Source organism: Coturnix japonica, unplaced genomic scaffold, assembly GCF_054131305.1.
Source record: "Coturnix japonica strain WE unplaced genomic scaffold, WE-NBRP24 Scf043, whole genome shotgun sequence".
Lineage (NCBI taxonomy): Eukaryota > Metazoa > Chordata > Aves > Galliformes > Phasianidae > Coturnix > Coturnix japonica.
The window spans coordinates 3,617,436-3,626,736 of NW_028188946.1; positions in this window are offsets into that span (position 1 = coordinate 3,617,436).

The window sequence follows — 9,301 nt, forward strand, 5'->3', positions numbered from 1 at the left end:
CTTGGTTTTCTTCTTTTCTAACCCAGTTTTTCTTGGTTTACTTCCGTTCTAACCCGGCTATTCTTGACTTTCTTCCGCTCTAACCCTGTTTTTCTTGGTTTTCCTTCGTTCTAACCCGGCTTTTCTTGGTTTTTTTCGGCTCTAACCCAGCTTTTCTTGGTTTTTTTCCGCTCTAACCCTGTTTTTCTTGGTTTTTTTCGGCTCTAACCCTGTTTTTCTTGGTTTTCTTCCGCTCTAACCCTGCTTTTCTTGGTTTTTTTCCGATCTAACCCTGTTTTTCTTGGTTTTTTTTGGCTCTAACCCTGTTTATCTTGGTATTTTTCGGCTCTAACCCTTTTTTTCTTAGTTTTTTTCGGCTCTAACCCTGTTTTTCTTGGGTTTTTTTGGCTCTAACCCTGCTTTTCTTGGTTTTCTTCCGCTCTAACCCTGTTTTTCTTGGTTTTCTTCCGCTCTAACTCTGTTTTTCTTGGTTTTCTTCGGCTCTAACCGTTTTTCTTGGTTTTCTTCCGCTCTAACCCTGCTTTTCTTGGCTTTCTTCCGTTCTAACCCGGCTTTTCTTGATTTTTTTCGGCTCTAACTCTGTTTTTCTTGGTTTTCTGCCGTTCTAACCCGGCTTTTCTTGTTTATTTTCGGCTCTAACCCTGCTTTTCTTGGTTTTCTTTCGCTCTAACCCTGTTTTTCTTGGTTTTCTTCCGCTCTAACCCGGCTTTTCTTGGTTTTCTTCCGCTCTAACCCCGTTTTTCTTGGTTTTCTTCCGTTCTAACCCGGCTTTTATTGGTTTTCTTCCGCTCTAACCCTGGTTTTCTTGTTTTTCTGCGTTCTAACCCGGCATTTCTTGGTTTTTTTCTGCTCTAACTCTGTTTTTCTTGCTTTTTTTCGGCTCTAACCCTGTTTTTCTTGGTTTTTTTCAGCTCTAACCCTGTTTTTCTTGGTTTTCTTCGGCTCTAACCCTGTTTTTCTTGGTTTTCTTCCGTTCTAACCCTGTTTTTCTTAGTTTTCTTCCGTTCTAACCCGGCTTTTCTTTGTTTTCTTCGGCTCTAACCCTGTTTTTCTTAGTTTTCTTCCGTTCTAACCTGGCTTTTCTTGGTTTTCTTCCGCTCTAACCCTGTTTTTCTTGGTTTTTTTCGGCTCTACCCCTGTTTTTCTCGGTTTTCTTCCGCTCTAACCCTGCTTTTCCTGGTTTTCTTCTGCTATAACCCTGTTTTTCTTGATTTTTTTCGGCTCTAACCCTGTTTTTCTTGTTTTTTTTTGGCTCTAACCCTGTTTTTCTTGTTTTTTTTCGGCTCTAACCCTGCTTTCCCTGGTTTTCTCCGGCTCTAACCCTGTTTTTCTTGGTTTTCATCCGCTCAAACCGTGTTTTTCTTGGTTTTCTTCGGCTCTAACCCTGTTTTTCTTGGTTTTCTTCCGTTCTAACCCTGCTTTTCTTGGTTTTCTTTGGCTCTAACCCTGTTTTTCTTGGTTTTTTTCAGCTCTAACCCTGTTTTTCTTGGTTTTCTTCCGTTCTAACCCGGCTTTTCTTGGTTTTTTTTGGCTCTTACCCTGTTTTCCTTGGTTTTCTTCCGTTCTAACCCGGCTTTTCTTGTTTTTTTTCGGCTCTAACCCTGTTCTTCTTGGTTTACTTCCGCTCTAACCCAGCTTTTCTTGGTTTTCTTCCTTTCTAACACTGTTTTTCTTGGTTTTCTTCCGCTCTAACCCTGTTTTTCTTGGTTTTCTTCCGTTCTAACCCTGTTTTTCTTGGTTTTCTTCCGCTCTAACCCTGTTTTTCTTGGTTTTTTTCCGTTCTAACCCGGCTTTTCTTGGTTTTCTTCGGCTCTACCTCTGTTTGTCTTGGTTTTCTTCCGCTCTAACCCTGTTTTTCTTGGTTTTTTTCCATTCTAACCCGGCTTTTCTTGGTTTTTTTCGGCTCTAAAACTGCTTTTCTTTGTTTTCTTCCGCTCTAACCCTGCTTTTCTTTGTTTTCTTCGGCTCTAACCCTGTTTTTCTTGGTTTTTTTCGGCTCTACCCCTGTTTTTCTCGGTTTTCTTCCGCTCTAACCCTGCTTTTCTTGGTTTTCTTCTGCTGTAACCCTGTTTTTCTTGGTTTTTTTCGGCTCTAACCCTGTTTTTCTTGGTTTTTTTTGGCTCTAACCCTGTTTTTCTTGTTTTTTTTCGGCTCTAACCCTGCTTTCCCTGGTTTATCCGGCTCTAACCCTGTTTTTCTTGGTTTTCATCCGCTCAAACCGTGTTTTTCTTGGTTTTCTTCGGCTCTAACCCTGTTTTTCTTGGTTTTCTTCCGTTCTAACCCTGCTTTTCTTGGTTTTCTTTGGCTCTAACCCTGTTTTTCTTGGTTTTTTTCAGCTCTAACCCTGTTTTTACTGGTTTTCTTCCGTTCTAACCCGGCTTTTCTTGGTTTTTTTTGGCTCTTACCCTGTTTTCCTTGGTTTTCTTCCGTTCTAACCCGGCTTTTCTTGGTTTTTTTCGGCTCTAACCCTGTTTTTCTTGTTTTTTTTCGGCTCTAATCCTGCTTTCCTTGGTTTTCTCCGGCTCTAACCCTGTTTTTCTTGGTTATCTTCTGCTCTAACCCTGTTTTTCTTTGTTTTTTTCGGCTCTAACCCTGTTTTTCTTGGTTTTTTTCGGCTCTAACCCTGTTTTTCTTGGTTTTCTTCTGCTCTAACCCTGTTTTTCTTGGTTTTCTTCCGCTCTAACCCTGTTTTTCTTGGTTTTTTTCGGCTCTAACCCTGTTTTTCTTGGTTTTCTTCCGCTCTAACCCTGCTTTTCTTGGCTTTCTTCCGATTTAACCCTGTTTTTCTTGGGTTTTTTTTGGGTCTAACCCGGTTTTTCTTGGGTTTTTTCGGCTCTAACTCTGTTTTTCTTGGTTTTCTGCCATTCTAACCCGGCTTTTCTTGTTTTTTTTCGGCTCTAACCCTGTTTTTCTTGGTTGTCTGCCGTTCTAAACCGGCTTTTCTTGTTTTTTTTGGGTCTAACCCTGTTTTTCTTGGTTTTTTTCGGCTCTAACCCTGTTTTTCTTGGTTTTTTTCGGCTCTAACCCTGTTTTTCTTCGTTTTCTTTCGTTGTAACTTGGCTTTTCTTGTTTTTTTTCAGCTCTAACCCTGTTTCTCTTGGTTTTCTTTTCTTCTAACAGGCTTTTCCTGGTTTTCTCCGGCTCTAACCCTGTTTTTCTTGGTTTTCTTCCGCTCTAACCCTGTTTTTCTTGGTTTTCTTCGGCTCTAACCCTGTTTTTCTTGGTTTTCTTCCGTTCTAACCCTGTTTTTCTTAGTTTTCTTCCGTTCTAACCCGGCTTTTCTTTGTTTTCTTCGGCTCTAACCCTGTTTTTCTTAGTTTTCTTCCGTTCTAACCTGGCTTTTCTTGGTTTTCTTCCGCTCTAACCCTGTTTTTCTTGGTTTTCTCTGGCTCTAACCCTGCTTTCCTTGGTTTTCTCTGGCTCTAACCCTGTTTTTCTTGGTTTTCTTCCGCTCTAACCCTGTTTTTCTTGGTTTTTTTCGGCTCTAACCCTGCTTTTCTTGTTTTTTTCAGCTCTAACCCCTTTTTTTCTTGTTTTTTTTCAGCTCTAACCCTGTTTTTCTTGGTTTTCTTCGGCTCTAACCCTGCTTTCCTTGGTTTTCTCCGGATCTAACCCTGTTTTTCTTGGTTTACTTCCGCTCTTACCCTGTTTTTCTTGGTTTTCTTTTTCTAACCCAGTTTTTCTTCGTTTACTTCCGTTCTAACCCGGCTTTTCTTGGTTTTCTTCCGCTCTAACCCTGTTTTTCTTGGTTTTCCTCCGTTCTAACCCTGTTTTTCTTGGTTTTTTTCGGCTCTAACCCTGTTTTTCTTGGTTTTTTTCCACTCTAACCCTGTTTTTCTTGGTTTTTTTTGGATCTAACCCTGTTTTTCTTGGTTTTCTTCCGTTCTAACCCGGCTTTTCTTGGTTTTTTTTGGCTCTTACCCTGTTTTTCTTGGTTTTCTTCCGTTCTAACCCGGCTTTTCTTGGTTTTTTTCGGCTCTAACCATGTTTTTCTTGGTTTTTTTCGGCTCTAACCTTGTTTTTCTTGGTTTATTCCGGATCTAACCCTGTTTTTCTTCGTTTTCTTCCGCTCTAACCCTGTTTTTCTTGTTTTTCTTCCGCTCTAACCCTGCTTTTCTTGGCTTTCTTCAGATCTAACACTGTTTTTCTTGGGTTTTTTTGGGTCTAACACTGTTTTTCTTGGGTTTTTTCGGCTCTAACTCTGTTTTTCTTGTTTTTCTGCCGTTCTAACCTGGCTTTTCTTTTTTTTTTTCGGCTCTAACTCTGTTTTTCTTGTTTTTTTTCAGCTCTAACCCTGTTTTTCTTGGTTTTTTTCGGCTCAAACCCTGTTTTTCTTGGTTTTCTTTTATTCTAACTTGCTTTTCTTGGTTTTCTTCTGCTCTAACCCTGTTTTTCTTGGTTTTATTCAGCTCTACCCCTGTTTTTCTTGGTTTTTTTCGGCTCTACCCCTGCTTTTCTTGGTTTTCTTTTGATCTAACCCTGCTTTTCTTGTATTTCTTCCGATCTAACCCTGTTTTTCTTGTTTTTTTTCGGCTCTAACCCTGCTTTCCCTGGTTTTCTCCGGCTCTAACCCTGTTTTTCTTGGTTTTCTTCCGCTCTAACCCTGTTTTTCTTGGTTTTCTTCGGCTCTAACCCTGCTTTTCTTGGTTTTCTTCTACTCTAACCCTGTTTTTCATGGTTTTCTTCCGTTCTAACCCGGCTTTTCTTGGTTTTCTTCGGCTCTAACCCTGTTTTTCTTGGTTTTCTTCGGCTCTAACCCTGTTTTTCTTTGTTTCTTCCGTTCCAACCCGGCTTTTCTTGGTTTTCTTCCGCTCTAACCCTGTTTTTCTTGGTTTTTTTCGGCTCTAACCCTGTTTTTCTTGTTTTTTTTCGGCTCTAACCCTGTTTTTCTTGGTTTATTTCGGCTCTAACCCTGTTTTTCTTGGTTTTCTTCCGTTCTAAACCCGTTTTTCTTGGTTTTCTTCCATTCTAACGCTGTTTTTCTTGGTTTTCTTCCGCTCTTTCCTGTTTTTCTTGGTTTTCTGCCGTTCTAACCCGGCATTTCTTTTTTTTTTTCGGCTCTAACCCGGTTTTTCTTGTTTTTTTTCGGCTCTAACCCTGTTTTTCTTGGTTTTCTTCCGTTGTAACTCGGCTTTTCTTGGTTTTTTTCAGCTCTAACCCTGTTTTTCTTGGTTTTCTTCCGCTCTAACCCTGTTTTTCTTGGTTTTCTTCGACTCTAACCCTGTTTTTCTTGGTTTTCTTCCGTTCTAACCCTGTTTTTCTTGGTTTTCTTCCGTTCTAACCCGGCTTTTCTTGGTTTTCTTCCGCTCTAACCCTGTTTTTCTTGGTTTTTTTCCGCTCTAACCCTATTTTTCTTGGTTTTCTTCCGCACTAACCCTGTTTTTCTTAGTTTTTTTCGGCTCTAACCCTGTTTTTCTTGGTTTTCTTCCGTTGTAACTCGGCTTTTCTTGTTTTTTTTCAGCTCTAACCCTGTTTTTCTTGGTTTTCTTTTATTCTAACAGGCTTTTTTTGGTTTTCTCCGGCTCTAACCCTGTTTTTCTTGGTTTTCTTCCGCTCTAACCCTGTTTTTCTTGGTTTTCTTCGGCACTAACCCTGTTTTTCTTGGTTTTCTTCCGTTCTAACCCTGTTTTTCTTGGTTTTCTTCCGTTCTAACCCGGCTTTTCTTGGTTTTCCTCGGCTCTAACCCTGTTTTTCTTGGTTTTTTTCCGCTCTAACCCTATTTTTCTTGGTTTTCTTCCGCTCTAACCCTGTTTTTCTTGGTTTTTTTCGGCTCTAACCCTGTTTTTCTTGTTTTTTTCGGCTCTAACCCTGTTTTTCTTGGTTTTTTTCGGCTCTAACCCTGCTTTTCTTGGTTTTCTTCGGCTCTAACCCTGTTTTTCTTGGTTTTCTTCCGTTCTAACCCGGCTTTTCTTTGTTTTCTTCGGCTCTAACCCTGTTTTTCTTGGTTTTTTTCCGCTCTAACCCTATTTTTCTTGGTTTTCTTCCGCTCTAACCCTGTTTTTCTTAGTTTTTTTCGGCTCTAACCCTGTTTTTCTTGGTTTTCTTCCGTTGTAACTCGGCTTTTCTTGTTTTTTTTCAGCTCTAACCCTGTTTTTCTTGGTTTTCTTTTATTCTAACAGGCTTTCTTTGGTTTTCTCTGGCTCTAACCCTGTTTTTCTTGGTTTTCTTCCGCTCTAACCCTGTTTTTCTTGGTTTTATTCGGCTCTAACACTGTTTTTCTTGGTTTTCTTCCGTTCTAACCCTGTTTTTCTTGGTTTTCTTCCGTTCTAACCCGGCTTTTCTTGGTTTTCTTCGGCTCTAACACTGTTTTTCTTGGTTTTTTTCCGCTCTAACCCTATTTTTCTTGGTTTTCTTCCGCTCTAACCCTGTTTTTCTTGGTTATTTTCGGCTCTAACCCTGTTTTTCTTGGTTTTTTCGGATCTAACCCTGTTTTTCTTGGTTTTTTTCGGCTCTAACCCTGCTTTTCTTGGTTTTCTTCGGCTCTAACCCTGTTTTTCTTGGTTTTCTTCCGTTCTAACCCGGCTTTTCTTGGTTTTCTTCCTCTCTAACCCTGTTTTTCTTGGTTTTTTTCGGCTCTAACCCTGTTTTTCTTGTTTTTTTCGGCTCTAACCCCTTTTTTTCCTGTTTTTTTTCGGCTCTAACCCTGTTTTTCTTGGTTTTCTTCGGCTCAGACCCTGCTTTCCTTGGTTTTCTCCGGCTCTAACCCCGTTTTTCTTGGTTTCCTTCCGCTCTAACCCTGTTTTTCTTGGTTTTCTTCTTTTCTAACCCAGTTTTTCTTGGTTTACTTCCGTTCTAACCCGGCTTTTCTTGGTTTTCTTCCGCTCTAACCCTGTTTTTCTTGGTTTTCTTCCGTTCTAACCCTGTTTTTCTTGGTTTTCTTCCGTTCTAACCCGGCTTTTCTTGGTTTTCTTCGGCTCTAACACTGTTTTTCTTGGTTTTTTTCCGCTCTAACCCTATTTTTCTTGGTTTTCTTCCGCTCTAACCCTGTTTTTCTTGGTTATTTTCGGCTCTAACCCTGTTTTTCTTGGTTTTTTCGGCTCTAACCCTGTTTTTCTTGGTTTTTTTCGGCTCTAACCCTGCTTTTCTTGGTTTTCTTCGGCTCTAACCCTGTTTTTCTTGGTTTTCTTCCGTTCTAACCCGGCTTTTCTTGGTTTTCTTCCTCTCTAACCCTGTTTTTCTTGGTTTTTTTCGGCTCTAACCCAGTTTTTCTTGGTTTTTTTCGGCTCTACCCCTTTTTTTCCTCTTTTTTTTCGGCTCTAACCCTGTTTTTCTTGGTTTTCTTCGGCTCAGACCCTGCTTTCCTTGGTTTTCTCCGGCTCTAACCCCGTTTTTCTTGGTTTCCTTCCGCTCTAACCCTGTTTTTCTTGGTTTTCTTCTTTTCTAACCCAGTTTTTCTTGGTTTACTTCTGTTCTAACCCGGCTTTTCTTGGTTTTCTTCCGCTCTAACCCTGTTTTTCTTGGTTTTCCTCCGTTCTAACCCGGCTTTTCTTGGTTTTTTTCGGCTCTAACCCTGTTTTTCTTGGTTTTTTTCTACTCTAACCCTGTTTTTCTTGGTTTTTTTGCTCTAACCCTGTTTTTCTTGGTTTTCTTCCATTCTAACCCGGCTTTTCTTGGTTTTTTTCGGCTCTATCCCTGTTTTTCTTGGTTTTCTTCCGTTCTAACCCGGCTTTCCTTAGTATTTTTCGGCTCTAACCCCGTTTTTCTTGGGTTCTTTCGGCTCTAACCTTGTTTTTCTTGGTTTTTTTCGGCTCTAACCCTGTTTTTCTTGGTTTTCTTCCGCTCTAACCCTGCTTTTCTTGTTTTTTTTCCGACCTAACCCTGTTTTTCTTGGTTTTTTTTGGCTCTAACCCTGTTTTTCTTATTTTTTTCGGCTCTAACCCTGTTTTTCTTTGTTTTTTCGGCCCTAACCCTGTTTTTCTTGGTTTTTTTCGGCTCTAACCCTGTTTTTCTTGGTTTTCTTCCGCTCTAACCCTGTTTTTCTTGGTTTTTTTCGGCTCTAACCCTGTTTTTCTTGGTTTTCTTCCGCTCTAACCCTGCTTTTCTTGGCTTTCTTCCGAACTAACCCTGTTTTTCTTGGTTTTTTTCGGCTCTAACCCTGTTTTTCTTGTTTTTTTCAGATCTAACCCTGTTTTTCTTGGTTTTTTTCGGCTCTAACCCTGTTTTTCTTGGTTTTCTTCCGTTGTAACTCGGCTTTTCTTGTTTTTTTTCAGCTCTAACCCTGTTTTTCTTGGTTTTCTTTTATTCTAACAGGCTTTTTTTGGTTTTCTCCGGCTCTAACCCTGTTTTTCTTGGTTTTCTTCCGTTCTAACCCTGTTTTTCTTGGTTTTATTCCGTTCTAACCCGGCTTTTCTTGGTTTTCTTTTGCTCTAACACTGTTTTTCTTGGTTTTTTTCCGCTCTAACCCTATTTTTCTTGGTTTTCTTCCGCTCTAACCCTGTTTTTCTTGTTTTTTTTCGGCTCTAACCCTGTTTTTCTTGGTTTTTTCGGCTCTAACCCTGTTTTTCTTGGTTTTTTTCGGCTCTAACCCTGCTTTTCTTGGTTTTCTTCGGCTCTAACCCTGTTTTTCTTGGTTTTCTTCCGTTCTAACCCGGCTTTTCTTGGTTTTCTTCCGCTCTAACCCTGTTTTTCTTGGTTTTTTTCGGCTCTAACCCTGTTTTTCTTGTTTTTTTCGGCTCTAACCCCTTCTTTTCCTGTTTTTTTTCGGCTCTAACCCTGTTTTTCTTGGTTTTCTTCGGCTCTAACCCTGCTTTCCTTGGTTTTCTCCGGCTCTAACCCCGTTTTTCTTGGTTTCCTTCCGCTCTAACCCTGTTTTTCTTGGTTTTCTTCTTTTCTAACCCAGTTTTTCTTGGTTTACTTCTGTTCTAACCCGGCTTTTCTTGGTTTTCTTCCGCTCTAACCCTGTTTTTCTTGGTTTTCCTCCGTTCTAACCCTGCTTTACTTGTTTTTTTTCGGCTCTAACCCTGTTTTTCTTGGTTTTTTTCTACTCTAACCCTGTTTTTCTTGATTTTTTTGCTCTAACCCTGTTTTTCTTGGTTTTCTTCCATTCTAACCCGGCTTTTCTTGGTTTTTTTTGGCTCTAACCCTGTTTTTCTTGGATTTTTTCCGCTCTAACCCGGCTTTTCTTGGTTTTTTTCGGCTCTAACACCGTTTTTCTTGGTTTTTTTCGGCTCTAACCTTGTTTTTCTTGGTTTTTTTCGGCTCTAACCCTGTTTTCCTTGGTTTTATTCCGCTCTAACCCTGCTTTTCTTGTTTTTTTTCCGACCTAACCCTGTTTTTCTTGGTTTTTTTTGGCTCTAACCCT